This window comes from Pinus tabuliformis, chromosome 8 (assembly GCF_031772625.1).
Source record: "Pinus tabuliformis cultivar Carrire ecotype Pingquan chromosome 8, CPIR1, whole genome shotgun sequence".
Classification (NCBI taxonomy): Eukaryota; Viridiplantae; Streptophyta; class Pinopsida; order Pinales; family Pinaceae; genus Pinus; species Pinus tabuliformis.
Window position 1 is genome coordinate 865,955,209 of NC_142294.1, and position 18,774 is coordinate 865,973,982.

The window sequence follows — 18,774 nt, forward strand, 5'->3', positions numbered from 1 at the left end:
GTGTGTGATGGCGAAATTGAAAGTTAAGTATGGATGGTAATGGTGATTTCTATAGTGATTTTCCAAACTTAAAAGTGTTCAAAAAGAAAGCTCTAAACTAACTGTAATGAATATCAATTCTCAAGAGGAAGTAAATGTATCAAACAGTGAACTAATGCCAATGGCCCAGTATCCTTACTACTGTATGAAAAAGAAAGTAAAAACTGAACTTAAAGCATCTCAAAGACTGAAAGCAAAGCAACTAAATCACACTACTTCAACCCCTGTTTTGATCCTTTACCCTTCAACTCAATCTACCTTATGGGAAGCAATCATAAACAAGCTGAGTAATATGATATCTAAATTGCAGGAAATTAAATTGCATAAAAGGAAACTAATCACACTACTTCAACCCCTATTCTGATCCTTTACCCTTCAACTCAATCTGCCTTATGGGAAGCAATCATGAACAAGCTGAGCAATATGATATCTAAATTGCAAGAAAGCAAACTGAATCATACTACAATAAGTAATATTCTGATTCCTTACTAATAGAGTCACTTGACTATAGAAAGGAAATCATAAACAAATGAGTAATATGATGTCTAAGTAGCAGAAAAATAAATAAGCAAAACACAATTTGAAAAATGACAGTGCTGGAATTAAACTTCAGGAAATGAAAATCAGCAGGAAGGACAAGATGATCTCATGTCAGTAGTTATCAAAATTTATGTAAATCTGCCCGGGCTACCTACAACAAAACTTGTAAAAGAAGCACTGATCAGCTAACAGTTAGAAAAGAAACATAAAGGAAATATAGACAGAAAATGATCATCAGAACAACACACTATATATACAAGCAATAATAAAAAAAACAGTAAATGAAAGCAAGTAAGAAACTATACAAAGCTCTGGTGTACAGGGGCCCTCAGCAACCTCGGCCAGTCAATCACTTAGTCACAAATCCGATTCAGAAAAACTGTCTTCTCATGTATTTAAAGCAAAGTGAAATGCAGTACAATGGGTGACAACAGTAGAAATTACAATACCAAAGCTAATCCCTTCAGCGTATATCAACGCGTTATTTATAAGAAAAAGATGCTGCAACTAATTCCTAGATTTATGCTGCTAAAAGACACATAAATCTCCTTGAGCCGAGATCTAGCGTGATTGTCATGAATTCATGGAGTGGTGGCTGCTTGGTTCAGTTCACGGGCTGCTCTCCAGGTGTGCCAGTACCTCCGAACACTAAGGATCGTGCCACGCAAACCTTCACGTGGGAAAAACAGAGCCGTGCCACCGCAAAATTCTTCATTTGGCCCTTCCTTTGACCATCATTGACCGCGACTATTTATGAGTGATTTGGCTGATCTGAGGGGACACACCCCATGTACACGTCACGTGCAGCTTACCCATGTGGCTGGTTTCTCCATTGGACACCTGTAGCATAGCCTTTAACAAAATGGCTGCGGAAACTTGGGCTGGCTGTGGAAAGTGACAAGTTTCCGCAGTTGCTTGATCAAAAATCTAAATCAAACAACAGTCATAAACATAGTTAGGAAACCATTCCATAAGCTATTTTTAGACTATTATGCAATGATTTGACAGCTTGGTGGATGAAGTAAATGGAAAAAGAAGGCTGAAAGGGTATATAGGGAAGTGCAGGTTTGGGACTCAACATACCCCCACTGTGAAGGTGTTGCATGTCCTCATGCAACCAAAATTTAGTCACCGCTTTCTAATCCATATGTTATGATGCTTTTGCTAGGACATCTAGCCCTCTTTTCTTCTTCTTTGGCACTACCACCATTCTTGGTTTCCTTATTAGACACCTGAACTTGAGATTAATCAATGCTCTGCTTAACTTTTTGCACTTTTTCTTCAGCTTCTTGTTTTTCTTTTGCCATAGTCCTAAATGGAGCATAGTGTTATCATGAATAATTTTATCTACCTTGATCTGCTCTTTGAGTGCTTCATTTTCCTGCTTGATATGCCTGTTTAGGACTTCTAATTCAAATACCTCTTGTTTTAAGGACTGAACTTGTGCATCTAGTGGCAGAGTGGTACTTGGACCTGCAGTTGATTTTTCTAATGATTCCAAGTAGTCATATACTTCCTGTTGATTGGGGTCTACTTCAGGTGTCTTTCTTAGACTGAGTTCAAAATCTGGTGGAGGAGGAGGGCTGCTCTCCAACTCTGGCCGAGAAGGGCTTTCATCATGTGGAGGACTGATTTCAATGCTTGGTTGAGGATGAGGTGGACTACGGCCAGCTGGAGTTTTCTCAGGTGTCTCTCCACCCAAGTCAATGAAGTGGGGCCGTTTTATTTGCGTTTTACTCCCTTTTCCTCTTAACCTTGTGCTTTTCCTTAAGTATGGTGGACTAGTACTTTTTTCTTGTATACTCTGTTTTCCTTTTGCTTTTTTCTTTGCTATAGCAGCAGCCTGAAGATGTACTAATCTTTCTGACAGTGGTTGATAATCCTCCTCTATGGATTGTTCAGGAGATGGGTAGACTTCTTGGATGATCCTTTTGCCTTTTTCTTTCTTCTGTTTCTTGTCTTTAGCTCTATCTTCTTCTTCTTTTTGGCCGGTTTCTTGAGTTTCTATAGTAGGGGAGTCTTGGACTGTAGTGCTCTTTTCTCTCCTCCTACTTTTTCTTGTTGTCCTCGGTGTGCTAGTTTCAGAGGCCTCAGATGGCTCTTGGGAGTAGTTTCTTATCAAGAATTGCTCCCATGTATCTTTGTTTTTCCTTAAGTGGTCTTCAATAAGAAATTTTATAAGTCCATGATGGTATAGATGAGGGTCTATATTGCCTATGTGTTTTTGGACTGTAATGCTCATCTTCTTCAAACTCAAGAGAAAGAAATAAGGCAAATTAAGAGTCTGATTTTCTAAGAAATTCATCAACAGTTTTGCATGGTACATATACATCGAACCGAAGCGTCCTTCACAGGTGACAAATTTTTGGATAACTAATAGTAGGCTAGCCCATTCTTCCTTTAATGCATGAACATGAATTCCTTTAGTAAACACGGTGGTGTCCATACTTGGGTTTCTTAGCATGATTCTCCACGCCTGTTCATCCACGCTTTATTTTTTGAACCATCTCTCACCCTCCTGAGGTAAGCCTGTAGCAGCTGCTACCGTTGTTTCGGTCACTGTGAGCTTCAAATCTCCAATCTCCACTTTCTGACCATCAAATGACCGTGCAAAAGCCTTGGTTACTTCTTTGTTATAGCCTTTAAACCTTTTAATGAACCGTAACCATTTAGCTTTCTTCAGTAAATCCTTGGCTTGAGGGTAACCTTCTAGATATTTTGGTCCTTCTGGCTTTGCCCTGAGTAGTTTTCCCATTTCTTTCCCTGTTTCAAATTCCAACTGAGGATACAATTGCGTATGAGGATTTTAGCAGAGGACAGTAGCTCGGTTGTAGGGTTTATGGTAAAAGGTAATGGCTGCAATCGATAGCAGGTAACGGGAATGCTTCGGATTACAGGCGGAACAGAGGATAGATAGTAGTGAATGGGTTTACAAACTGAAGTGCGTGTTTATGAAAGGAAGGTCTTAAATGAAATGCTAAGTGACCGGTAGTGGAGGCGAGATTTTTTTTTTTGAATTAACGGTTGCGTACAGGAGATCACACGTTTTAATAGATAGCTGTGGAAAATACGGTGAAGAAGAGCCGTAAGGAGATTGGTCACATCTCATGAGCGCAGGTGGCAAATGAAAGTGCAGTTAACTTGAGTTTAAGCCCGAAAAACCCATCATGAGACCGTTAAGAAATGAAAGCTTGGTGTATGGAGTAATGTCGTGGGATAGGAGTGGGTAATGGAGCTATCATATCGAATCATTGCACATAGTAGAACTTTTCATGGTTTGATAACTATGCATAATCATGACTTTAATTGCTATTTGATAAAAAAAATTGCTCATACCTTTGGAAACTTTGTCATTTCTTGCCCATAGCTTTTAACCAACTGTTCTTTCTTGATGTCTTGGAGATGCTCCATGTCTTCATAGTATTTGCTCACTTACACCTGCATTTTCATGATTTTTGTACTAACATTTGACTGTGAATTTAAAAAACAGAGTGGTGGTGGCTGCGGAAATCGTTTCTGGCTACGGAAACTGTTTCTGGCTGCGAAAACTGCTTCCAGCTGCGGAAACTGGGACAGCACCCACTTAGATGAACAAATGTGGTTAGAAAAGAACTAACTGAGTGAAAATAGTTCTGAAAGGAACTTTTATTGATGAAATGAGAATGAAATGAGTGGAATGGAATGAAAATGAAGCGGAGTGAAGTGAAGTGAAAATGTGAATGAGATGGAGATGAAGTGGAATGGAAAATGAGGTGGAGTGAAGATGGAAAGAGAAGGAGAGGAGATTTTTTTTTGGAAAATATAGAGTGTTAAGTGTCCTTGATTTTCACTCCATATTTTCTGTATAAGACTGCCAATCTATGATTGGTTTTCAGGCTTATACAAATTTATTTATTTATTTTTTTTAACTGAAGAATCAAAGGCTAGGCTGGTGGGAAGAAGGATTCTTCTCCACCAGCGTTATTGCAGAATTCTCTTGGAACATCTTGAAAAATTCTTCTTTTGAGAGTGGCTTATGATAAATTTTCAATCGGTGGCCATTCACAAGAAAAGAAATCTGAAATTCATCAATGGTCTTGACTCTTACTGCTCCATTATTAAAGACTTTGTCAATTTCATATGGCCCAAGCCAATGGGTCTGAAATTTACCTTTAAAGTCTTTGAACTTGGAATCAAATAGTAATGCCCAATCTCCCTCTTGAAACTTTCTCTCTTTGATGTATCTGTCATGCCATTTAGCTCTTTGATGTTGAACTAGATCAGTCTTTAAAATTGCTTCTTGTTTGATCTCATCTAGCTCATTCAGCTGCTCCATTCTGTGCTTTTGGGCTTCTGATAAATTCATCCCCAACTGGATTGCCATCTTGAAAGTCTTGACTTGAAACTCAATGGGGAGCAGGACTTCTTTCCCATAAATAAGTTCATAGGGATAATGTCCTGTTGTATTCCTCCATGTAGTTCTGTAGGCCCATAAGGCTTCAAGAAGCCTTTCTGCCCAATCTTTTCTGTGTAGATGAATAGTTTTGGTGATGATGCTCTCAAGAACTTTGTTTGTAGACTCCACCTAGCCATTTGCTTGCGGATGGTAAGGAGTAGATTTTTTGTTCTTGATTTTGTGTTCTTCCATCAGCTTCTCCATCAAGTTAGATGTAAATTGACTTCCCTGATCTGTCACAATTTCTCTTGGGACACCAAAACGAGTAAAAATATCCTCAAAAAGAAATTGAACAATGGAATTTTCAGTGGCAAAAGGCAATGCTTTAGCTTCTACCCATTTAGTGACATAATCAGTGCATACCAATATATACTTTTTCTGTTTAGATGGTGGATTAATAGGTCCAATGAAATCTAAAGCCCATTTTTCAAAGGGTTCGATGAGTACCTGTGGTTGTAATGGCATTTCATTTGAAAGAGTCGGTCTCCCAACTTTTTGGCAGCTGTCACACCTTCTGACATATTGTTTTGCATCTTTGAAAAGGGAAGGCCAATAATATCCTAAAGAAAGGATTTTATAGGCCGTCCTTTTGTCAGCAAAGTGTCCACCGCATGGTTCATCATGACATGTCTTGAGGATGTCAGGCATTTCATCTTCCCGAACACATCTTCTGATCACACAATCTAGCCCTGTTTTAAACAATTCATTAGAAATCCATGAATAACTTGAACTCTCCTGAATAATTTTTCATTTTTCACCAAGAAATAGATGTGGAGGTAGCTTTCCTGTAGCCAAATAGTTAGCAATATCTGCATACCAAGGAGTCTTAATAGTTATTGCAAATAAATACTCATCTGGAAACTTATCCTCTACAGGAGAATCTTCATTAGTATTTTGGATTCTAGACAAGAAATCAGCTACTGTATTTTGTTTGCCTGGTCTATCCAACACAGTAATATTGAATTCTTGTAAAAGTAAGAGCCATCTTGTAACTCTGCCATTAGTAATAGGTTTATTCATGAGATATCTAATTGCAGAATGATCAGTATGGACAAAAGTTTCATAGCCAGTTATATAGTGTCTAAACTTATTGATTGCATGAACAACAACTAAGAACTCTTTCTCAGTCACAGTATAGTTTAACTCAGTGGGAGTCAAATTTTTGCTGGTGTAGTAAATGGCATAAGGAACTAAATCATTTTGTCCCAACACAGCTCCTAGAGCTGTATCTGAAGCATCTGTGGAAATATGGAAAGGGAGTTTCCAATTTGTCCCTCTCAAAATGGGTGCTTCAGATATTCTGGTTTTCAAAGTTTCAAATGCAGATTGACAATCAGGATCCCATTTGAATTAACAGTCTTTTGTAAGTAATTTGAAGAGTGGAGATGCTATTTTGGTGAAGTTTTCAATAAATCTTCTATAGTATCCAGTAAATCCAAGAAAACTTCTAACATCTTTTTGACAATTTGGAATAGGCAACTTGGAGATGACTTCAACTTTTGATCTATCAACTTTAATCCCATCCCCTGAAATATGATGTCCTAAAACAATCCCTTCAGTAAACATCATAAAGCATTTTTAATGACTTAATGATAAGTTTGTTCTTTACATCTTATAAGGACTTTTTCCAAATTCTCTAATGCCTCTTCAAACGAATTACCATAAACTGTAAAATCATCCATATAAACCTCTACACAATCATGGATTAGATCGGAAAAGATTCCTAGTATTGCCCTTTGAAATGTTGCGGGTGCATTACATAATCCAAAAGGAAGTACTCGGTAAGAAAAAGTTTCCCATGGATAGGTAAATGTGGTCTTGTCTTGATCTTCAGGTGCTACCTGAATCTGATTGTAGCCACTAAAACCATCCAAAAATGAAAAATACTTTTTGCCTGCTAAAGTATCTAATACCTGATCGATAAAGGGTAAAGGAAAGTGATCCTTCAAAGTTGCTTTGTTCAATTCCCTGTAATCAATGCATACCCTCCATTTACCATTCTTTTTAGGTACTATAACCAAAGGAGAAACCCATCGGCTATCTGAAATTGGATAAATGAAGTTTACATTAAGTAGTTTTTGGAGCTCTTCTTTCACTATCTCTCTAAGGTTGGATTCATCCTTCTCTGAGGTTGTCTGATCGGTCTACTGTTTTCCTCAATGTAGATGTGATGAATGCAAGTCTTAGGGTCAATACCTTTCATATCAGTATATTCCCATGCAAATGCAGTAGAATGTTTTTTCAAGATTTTGGTTAGTTCTCCTATTGTGATCTTTCCAAGTTTTTGTTGATATTCAATGTTTTACCTGGAAAGATCTCAATGGCAGAACTACCAAACTCTTCCATAGAGAAAAGAGACATTTGTCTAGATGATAGATACTCAATGTCAGAATCTAACTAAAATTGTGTGTGGTCATATTCTGAAGATGTTTCAAAGTTTTCTAATGTGTTCAGAATTTGACTATCTTCACTAACTTTAGAAATGGTAAAGACAGGTTGTATAGCATCTTCATCATCAATCCACTCATTATCTCCTATTTCTATAATTGCTTTTGTTGGAGGATACAGATTGAATTTCTTTGTCGAATTACCATCAGAAATATGCATATCCCCAGACCTAAAACTGATGAAAGCATCGGCTGTGGCTAGCCAAGGTCTTCCTAAGATGAGAGGGTGTCCTCCTAAATTAGTCTTGGGGGTTAAAATCATGAAATCTACTGGATATTCCCAAGAGTCTAAGGAGATTGAAATGTCTTCTAATACACCATCTGGTTTAATAATTGATCGATTTGCAAGTTGCAGTAAAGTAGGTGTAAAAAGAAGATTAGGAAGTTTTAGTTGTTCCATAGTCTGTCTACTCATAATGTTGATAGCAGCCCCTAAATCAATCAAAGTATTTGGAATTTCTACCCCATTGATATGTGTTTTGACAATTGGACTACCAGGATCTACACACTTCTGCATAGTAATTTTTCCCATCATGATGTCTGCAATTTTCCCTACCAGGTGGATTCTTCTTGTATCTCTAGGTTTCCTTCCTGGTCTTTTAAGACTCAACTCCTTTATTGTTTTTGCTAGAATAGGAATCTCTCTAATGGCTTGTAACAAGGGAATCTTGATACAGACATTCTTCAATTCATCTAGAAAATCATAGTCAAGAAACAAGATTTGTTTTTCCACCCCTTTGTCAATTTGTAATCTTTCAGGAAAAGGAGGTGTGGATGAAGATGCAAGTTGCTCAACTATAGGAGTTGTGGGGGTTAGCTCTTTTTCTTTTTCTTTCTGAGTGCTTGGGTTTTGAAGAGATGCTTCAGAACCCTTATTGGCTTCAAGAGAATCTTCCTCAGAAATGCTTTGATTTTGGGCATCTATAGAAGGTTTATCTAAAACTCTACCAGATCTGAGTTGTACATCATTGAGAGGAACAATCATATAGGTAGGAAATTGTTGACCTTCTACCATATAAGCATTTTGAGGGTTTTTATTATTTGGGTTTGACAATGGCTGGGAAGGAAGTTGATTTGACTTCTGTTGGAATGGAAGCAAGAGTTGAGAATTTAGGTTCTGTTGAGACGGTTGTTGTTGTTGAAATGACAATGATAGTTGTGGATTTTGATTTGGAAGTTGTGGAGCTTGTTGGTTTTGAAAAGATGGAGGATATTGATAAAATTGAGCAAATCTCCCATAAGGATTTTGCATGCCTTGTACCCATGATTGAAAAGGATTTTGAGGTTGGGACCAAGGTTGTTGCCAAGGATTCCAATTTGGTGGGGTTTGAAAGTTCATAGAGTTATTAAACCCTTGGTTTTGTTTCCCCTGCCAAGGTCTCCTTGCAACAAAACAGAGAGACTCAATTGTATTTGGATCTTCTTGGAAGACAGCTTTGAGACCAGGAATTGAAGGACAATCCTTGGTCTCATGATTCTCTGAAAAATTCGCACATGTTTCTACAACTTTTGCATCCAAGGGACATTTCCTGAGAGCATGTTTTTTCTACATTTTGGGCAAAAGATGGCTAAAGCTTCAGCTTCAGCTTTCTGCTTATTATGGATCTTAAGAGTGTCTAGTTGCTTACTAAGACTCCCTAAGATATCAGTTTTGAATTCATCAAACATATTGCCAATCTCAGCCCTACTTACTGATCCAGTTGCAGATTTGTTTGCTATGATGAGAGAAGGATCTCTAGGCCCTTTTCCAGTTTTAGATTTTCCTCTTGAGAGATGGACACACAGCTCTGCTATATCATGAAGTGGAAGTTGAGATATGTCTCCTTTTCCCATCATGTTCAAAATATCTATCCATTCATCTCTAATGGCTTTTAATAGAAGGGCTTTCAAGGTTTCCTCATCTAAGTTACTCATTTTTGCTCTTTTTAGATTGTATTGGAATCTTTCAAGTAAATCCTCCAAGTTTTCATCTTCTCTTTGTACCATTTTAAATACTTCATCCTTGTGGTTGGTAGGCATACAATAGTCCATGTATCTATCCAGAAATATTTGTTTCATATCATTCCAAGTCCTAATGGATTGAGTGAGTAATCCCATGAACCATTTCAAAGCAGCTCCTTTTAATGTTGAAGGAAATAGTTTGAGTTTTTGAGAGTCTTCCAGATAATCATAGGTTCGACACATGACCTCAAACTCAAATAGAAATGTTTCAGGATCTTCATTTCTTAACCCATGAAAGTTTGGGAGGACAGATGGTGAAATATTTTTCATTGTTGCTCGAGAATCCTCATCGACTATAGGAAATCCAAATGAGTTATCTCCATCCCTATTTCCCCCATTGTTACCTCTACCTCCTCCATTATTTCCTCCTCCCCCTCCTCTACCTCTTCCTCTACCAAATCCGTTAACTCCCTCTTCTGTCATGGTATTTTCCTTAGAGATTTCAGAGTCCTCTGGTTCCTCTACTAATAGCGAACAAGGAGGAATTTCTCCCTCTTCTTCCTCAGGTGACTCTACTTCTTCAATTACAATGTGTCTCCCTGTAGAAGGAAAGAAAGGATCTTTTCCTAATTCAGATTCGATGGATGGTGTGGAAGAGTCTCCTAACTCAACTACTGCCTCTTGAATTCCAGGAATCCTAGGGCTAGGAGTGTGGGTTGGAGATGATGGAGGTGTCTCTTGTCTATTCCTTGAAGTAGATGGAGTTGTGAAAATCGAACTCTTGGCTCTAGCTAAAAACCTTCCCCTAGAATCTCTTGCTCTATGCATATCATTTTTATTTTTTTTCAAGTCAGGCTAATAATTCTCTTTCTGATCTTCTAGGTCACTCTAGGTGCAAGAAGAGAGCATACTCAAGAAACTATTAAACCAATAACTTTCTCTTTTCTGATCCTCCAGATCACACTAAGTGCAAGAGGAGAGCATACTTTGAGAGGTTATCAATTTTCCTTCCTTGAATTTTTTTTTTTTTTTAAAGAAATTGGCTACCTAGTTTCACTTCCCCGACAACGGTGCCAAAATGTTTGGTCAATTTAGTGTGTTCTAAATTGCTAATTAAAATGTCAATCCGGGATTCGTAAACTGACGAAGTGAAGTGTACTATATGTACAAGATAACCATTTTCTTAGTCTTTTGTCGTTTTTGAGTTTTTTTTTTAGTTTGTTTTTGGATTTATCTTTTATGGATTCCCTAGTGTGTGATGGCGAAATTGAAAGTTAAGTATGGATGGTAATGGTGATTTCTACAGTGATTTTCCAAACTTAAAAGTGTTCAAAAAGAAAGCTCTAAACTAACTGTAATGAATATCAATTCTCAAGAGGAAGTAAATGTATCAAACAGTGAACTAATGACAATGGCCCAATATCCTTACTGTTGTATGAAAAAGAAAGTAAAAACTGAACTTAAAGCAACTCAAAGACTGAAAGCAAAGCAACTAAATCACACTACTTCAATCCCTATTTTGATCCTTTACCCTTCAACTCAATCTGCCTTATGGGAAGCAATCATAAACAAGCTGAGTAATATGATATCTAAATTGCAGGAAATTAAATTGCATAAAAGGAAACTAATCACACTACTTCAACCCTTGTTCTGATCCTTTACCCTTCAACTCAATCTGCTTTATGGGAAGCAATCATGAACAAGCTGAGCAATATGATATCTAAATTGTAATAAAGCAAACTAAATCATACTACAATAAGTAATATTCTGATTCCTTACTAATAGAGTCACTTGACTATAGAAAGGAAATCATAAACAAATGAGTAATATGATGTCTAAGTAGCAGAAAAATAAATAAGCAAAACACAATTTGAAAAATGACAATCCTGGAATTAAACTTCAGGAAATGAAAATCAGCAGGAAGGACAAGATGATCTCATGTCAGTAGTTATAAAAAAATATGTAAATCTGCCCGGGCTACCTACAACAAAACCTGTAAAAGAAGCACTGATCAGCTAACAGTTAGAAAAGAAACATAAAGGAAATATAGACAGAAAATGATCATCAGAACAACACACTATATATACAAGCAATAATAAAAAAAACAGTAAATGAAAGCAAGTAAGAAACTATACAAAGATCTGGTGTACAGGGGCTCTCTGCAACCTCGGCCAGTGAATCACTTAGTCACAAATCCGATTCAGAAAAATTGTCTTCTGATGTATTTAAAGCAAAGTGAAATGTAGTACAGTGGGTGACAACAGTCGAAATTACAATACCAAAGCTAATCCCTTCAGTGTATATCAACGCGATATTTATAAGAAAAAGATGCTGCAACTAATTCCTAGATTTATGCTGTTAAAAGACACGTAAATCTCCTTGAGCCAAGATCTAACGTGATGGTCATGAATTCATGGAGTGGTGGCTGCTTGGTTCAGTTCACGGGCTGCTCTCCAGGTGTGCCAGTACCTCCGAAAACTAAGGATCGTGCCAGGCAAACCTTCACGTGGGCAAAACAGAGCCATGCCATGGCAAAATTCTTCATTTCGCCCTTCCTTTGACCATCGTTGACCACGACTGTTTATGAGTGATTTGGCTGATCTGAAGGGACACACCCCATGTACACATCATGTGCAGCTTACCCATGTGGTTGGTTTCTCCATTGGACACCTGTAGCATAGCCTTTAACAAAATGGCTGTGGAAACTTGGGCTGGCTGCGGAAAGTGACAAGTTTCCGCAGCTGCTTGATCAAAAATCTAAATCAAACAACAGTCATAAACATAGTTAGGAAACCATTCCATAAGCTCTTTTTAGACTATTATGCAATGATTTGACAGCTTGGTGGATGAAGTAAATGGAAAAAGAAGGCTGAAAGGGTATATAGGGAAGTGCAAGTTTGGGACTCAACAGCTTTGACACAACTTTCTTTTTCAGTTTTTAAGAGTCGAGAAAAAGATAAAGATGACTCTAGTCGCCTTTGATTTTTAATGAGCCTGAAGTGACAAGTGCTCAGATGGACCTTTTCTTTTAAGGAGTCTAAAAAGGAATGAAAGAGACTACTCTGGAAATCTAGACAGAGGGATTACCAAACCAATCGCAAAACTGCAGAATACTTTTTATGGTACGACAGTCAATCTTCCCAAATGCCGTGTTTAGTGCATTGCGATCAATAAGGTGGCAGACACATCTTCCTAAGGATAAAGGATATAGCCTATTGTGGTCTCCCAATATATACTCGACGGTATGTGGGAGCACAAGTCCGTACTGGCACTTGTCGTCTCAAAGAGGAGGAATCACCCAACCTATGATGAAAGCGACAGTTACGAGGCTTTACGACGCCGGAATATGTCTCTAGCCTAGACTTCTAGATGTTGTGCATTAGGTTCCAAAGCGTTTTTATGTTCATTGAATTTATTTTACAGTTGATGTTTCTTAAGAAGTTTTCATTTAAGGTTCATCGTGTGATGTAGATATACAACTCCTAAATATGCAATCTAAGATGATAAAAAATCGTTTACTCTTATTTTTGCAATGAAAATCCTAGCTACTAAGGAAAGAGAAGCGAAATTCTTTCAACATAGAGCAGAAAGCACACACTAGATGCACTGTCCTAAATCAAAATCAACAAGCAATCTAAATGAAAATGCACATGCATGTATTTGTTTTCCGCTTTCTTAATGTGTGAATGACAAAAAGAATTCTAAGTACAAATCTGAATTATCTTTTCTTTCAAAGCGACAGTACTAACAATTTTCTTTTCAAAAAAAGAAAGAAAGACAAGGATGACACTTTGTGATTTTGAATTGAAAAACTACTTTTGACACTTGAAATACTATTAATTCAGATCAAATACAAGAGTAACAGTGTAATCGACCATCAAAAAGAGTAGGATTCTTTTCTTTGACTGAAAACGACACTTGCGACACTTTCAAATCAAAAGACGACAGTTCGATTAAGCTACTTTTTATAAAAGAGAACTGTAAATGGCGAAAAATACATAAAAAAATTCATAATTCTTTGTACAATGGAGGCTGAATAATGCAAAGGAAGGGGGTTTCAATAGTGGTATACTGATCACAGACAGCAAAACTCCTGAATAAAGCTAAAGACAATGAAGAAAAAAACAAAATGTGGAGGCAGAAACAGTCTTATCTGATCATCGCACCTGTAACACAGGGAAACAGGTATGCATCTCACCTACTACACATGAGAGGTGCGATGCATCCAGTCTACCAAAAGGAGATAGTGCAATGGTCCAGGGACAAGACATTAACTTGGTTTTTGGTCACAGTTTGCAGCTTAGTTCAGGGATTTAGGCTGAGCTAATGATAGTCAGTAAACACAAAGTGTAGGGGTTGATCTAATGAGGTTACTTGAGCTACCACCAGGGCACTTAGGATGTTTACAAGTTAGTTGTTCAGTTCATCAACAAACCCGGAGATTGACTGAAGCAACGTTGATCTACTTTGCACTTGCATAACATATGCAGTTCGAAGGCTAGTTGGCTTAACATCAGGCTCTGTTTGTAGTTTATGAAGCAAACAAATAGAGACAAGCAATCAAACTATCCGTTCCCCAGTGGAGTCACCATTTTGTTATCGGGAAAACTAGTGTCCATTCAGAGCTACTAGTCCGACTAAGATGGGTAGCTATCTTAGAAACAAACAAACTAAAGTCACTTGTGTTTTCCTTTATAAGGGATAGATGAGAAAGAAGTAGAGAGTACCAACCTCAGTCTTTTGCTTGGCTCCTTGCTTGTTTCCTTTCCCCTTTGACAGAAATTCACCACTCTTTCCTCGCTTGTCCCACTTCAAAAGACACCTGTGGAGTCAAAGCAGCATAATACCATCAAAACATAGAGATCTATAACCATAAACAATATAGGATCAGATATATATATATTAACCATACAAATGCATATATCAATACAAGATTCAGAGATATACAAGAATATGGAGGAAAACTCAAATAGATTTATTGATAGAAGTAGTAGAAGAGAAGATTACAACCCATTGGTCTGACCCAACGCCATCCTCCTAGCATGAAAGCCCTCTTCACCTCATGAAAAGCTTAGATCACCCAACAATACAATGTTACACAGAGAAACCAACAACACTTCCTTACAAAATACAAGATTCCAGCCTTTAGATATCTAGGATGAGGGATCCATATATCGATGTTTGCAGGGGGGTGAGTTAGCTTCTAGGATTTTGATTAGTGTCATCTCTCTGATAGTTCTTGGTTCCACTTGGATATTTCATGATCTCTTACTCATCCCTGGGTGAATTCAGAGAGGCAAGTGTCAAATGAGAAGCTTCTAGAAGATTCTCAGGGTCTCCACCTAGAAAACTGCTTCTTCCATTTGCCCACTCTCGCTCATTGCACCCTACAGAAGGGATTTCCAGTATGCATCGCACTTTTTGCATGTGGAAGGTGAGATGCATCGCACCCTTAGCACTGAGCAGTCTGTATGGTCTAGTTTTGACCAGTTCTGAGTAGTTTTTCAGGGAAAACTTCTGGGAGATGATGTAATCAGCTGACCTTGCTCCTTTAGGGTATGAAACAACACTTTTAGGGACTTGGAAGCCCTTGGCTTATGGACATATGTGATTGGGGTTGCAGTGCCCAAATATGTCTATAACAGTATGATTTATAAGAATAGCATATACATTCTAAGATATGTTTGATCATAGTTTGTTGTAACAACACTATGTTTATGTGATGAACAAAGTATTGCTTGGTATATTGGTATGATCTAGTTTGATATATGAGGTTTTGCATTGATATAATTTGGTTTCATATAAGTGGTTTTGCATTGATTTAATTTGATATGAGTTGGTTTGATCCGGTTGCAATATATGTTTGAGATTCATTGATTGGTTTGTTGATGCTATAATGTTTCATTAGGTTCAATGATTGGATGATTAATTGGTTTCAAAATTTTTATTTTATATTTGGTTTAATGTTGGAAGTGGGTCCAGTAAAAAAATATAATGAAAGGTGGCCTACAGGTTTGATGTTTTGAGTCAGGTGGATCCTATATGAAACGTGGTCCACAAAGGTGCTAAGGGTTGAAGCCTTCAATTAGGAAGTCTAAGATTCCTTCCAATAGTAGCTAGAGAATTTGTGTAGGGGGTAGGATCTCGCTTCAGGTAGGAGCTCGTAAATGAGATCTAGGGGTTGGAGCTCCCTTCCAGTGGGTGTTGGAGAAAGAGAGAATGTTGTATCCTTTTGTAGGTGGGTGCCTACGTAATGGTATGAGTCTGCATTAGTACAAGATTGTAAGATGGTTTCCTTTATAATAAAATAATAAGACAAAGACAAAAACAACAATGGTTTTCTCCCAAATTGGGTTTCTACATAAAAATCTTGGTATTCATGTGTTCTGATATGTTCCTTATGTGTTGATGATGTATCTATTACTTAATTCTCATATTTTTTTCTTAATAATTGAATAATGACATAATGATGCACTGGTTAAAGATGAATAGTTGATGGAACATATGAAAAGTTAGTTAGCTTAATATATGTGGTTTTACTTCACATAAGTCACGTACATATGTGGGTTGCGTAAATGACAATAACATACAGAATGCAGAATAAGAAATAATATTTTGGATAACATCCTTAGTAATCAAAAGTCTCCTTCTATTACATCCGGTCTTCTTTTTTATGAAACTATAAAAGGAGAATCTATTTCACAGGCTTTTAGAAGGATCTTGAAGGATAACAATACGAAATCTAAAATTCATGTCAAAGAGATAAGAAGTCAACCAAATCAACATCCAAGGAAGATGAATTTTCAAAATAAATCATTTGCTCCCAATAATTGAAACATTAATCAATTCTCTTCTCTGATCAATAATGTCAAATGTTTTATATGTCACAATTATGGACATGTTGCAGCCAAATGCAGAAGCAGAATGTTTCCATCTCAAGAAAATAGCCACTTCACAAGAAGATCACCAACTCCCAGGTCCTTAGGTTTCTTTAAGGGATATTGCTTTTCTTGCAACATATTTGTTCTCAAAGCTATTGATTACAATAGAAGGAATACGAAACAGAAATATTATGATTCTTGTCCACCATTTTCTGGTCATATAAGATGTTATGTTTGTAACAAGTTTTGGCATGTAGCAAAATAATGCAATAACAAATCAATGAACCTCCACAGACAACACGACAAACAACCAAATAAGAATATTGTTACCAAAAGACCTGATAAAAATGGATCCATCAACAGTTCACATAATAACCAGAAAGAAGAAGAATAGATAAGGTGTGGTCCTTCTCTTTGCTCATTTGAAGATGAATATGAATTGTGCATAGAAAAAGAATTCTCTTATCACATGACTAAATATAAGAACAAGTTCGATTCTCTCAAGAAAAATGAAGACAGTAAGGTTATACTTGGAAATAGTGCTCCAACAAAAGTTTTGGGAAAATGTGTAGAAAAAATTAATAAGTATAGAAGAGTAGTTGATACATTATTAGTTCAAGGGTTAAAACAAAATATCCCAAGTGTAGGTCAAATGGTAGATAAAGGAAATATAATTGTGTTTACATCAACCAAATGCAAAGTTATAGATGAAGAAACTAGAAAGGTCATAGCAAGAGGATATAGAAATCCAAACAAATTATATGTGTTTATAGAGAATAATTCAAGAAGAAATGACAAGGATAATTCCACTTCCTCAGATTTAGAATAAAAGAAGATGGTCTCTACTGGAGTACATTATTCTTAAAAGAATACATCTAACAGTCACTGCAAAAGTAATGTGAATGGAGAACAAGCAATCATTATCAAGTGCACAGGATAAATAGTATATGATCTAAGGGGGATCTATGCATGAGTATCTTGGTGATAATTCTATAGTTTGATTTGATATTCTTATAATCCTAATATTGCATTGATGATATAACAGTGAAGAGGAATAGGTATGATATGTGGAGAGGAAGTTGTGGTTATGAAAGTTTAGCATTTTAATTTTTGTATGCGGATCTCGTGAAATAAGTCGCATATATACATGAGTTTTTTATTTAAACATTTGCGTATGTATCTTCGAGATTAATAAACAATGTGGTAGACTTAGGGAGAGTTTCTAATGTCCTTATTGGTTTCTAGTTCTAACATTGATTAGTTATAGTTTGTTGAGATGCTCAGATGTTACTTAGAAATGATGTCGTTTCATGATTTTATACAATATGTCGTGGTTTTTTTAGTTCTTTCGATGGCTTTTATGACTGATGAGATGGATATGATCATACTTGATAGTGAGTAGTTGACACAAGTTCAGCGGGAGCATTTCCTATGCTTCTAATAGTGTATTGTTGGCATTATGGTTTCTTGAGCATTCCCTATTGCATGATAATGTTCATGATAATTATATAGATCGTCGATGATGTATAGTTGTTGTTTTTGAAGACACATATGTTGCTGTTAGTGATGATGAAGTCTTGGATGTTGGTTAAAGTTGCACCTAGTGAATTTAATTATACGTGAAGAGGATTTGCATGCTATGGTCCTTATTGACATTGGTTGATGATGATGAATTTATGATTAACTCACTAATTATATGTTGTTGTCATTATGTCTCCAATAATGCACAAGTTACATACGGTGAAGTTATAGATGATGCTTATGTATGCATATGACATTGGTCAATGATGTCGTTGATCAGATTTAGAAGTTTCTCTTTGATTTCACACCTCGTGATGATTCATATACATTCTATGCTACATATGATATGTTGCTTGAGGATTTTGGTTCTTCATATTTAGAGCATGTTGATCTTGATGATATAATATTAAGGAGATGGGTTACTAACAAAGATTGATTGATGATGGCGAGTTCATGGTTTACTATTGTTGGCTTCTCTCATCAACAAGAAGCTATATACATACTACATCTATATGTCATAAGATATCATTGATGGGTGAATTACAGTCATGGACCTTATGGATGATTACTTGAGTTGCATATTGGTGAAGTTGTTTATGGTGTGATAATTCTTCTTGCATCAAGATAATGGTCCAAGAGAATGACATTGTTGCTTATGAATTATAACTCTCCATATACGAGAAAAATACATGAAGTTAAGAGGATGGTTATTAATATACTCCTGCTATAACTGCTTGGTGATGCTTGAAATCATTGCATTTTTTGTCATGTGTTGATGTTGTTAAAGATTGATACTATGTTTCCCTTTATTAATTCATGATCATAATAAAGATGTTCATGTTGTAGGATCCCATATGGTGTCTGATGGTTGTTGATGACTATCATGGTCTTGCTACCTCACTATTGAGGTATTTGGTTTGGTCATAAATGTCATATATGTCTCTTGATGTAAAGGTCATGTAAAGACCCA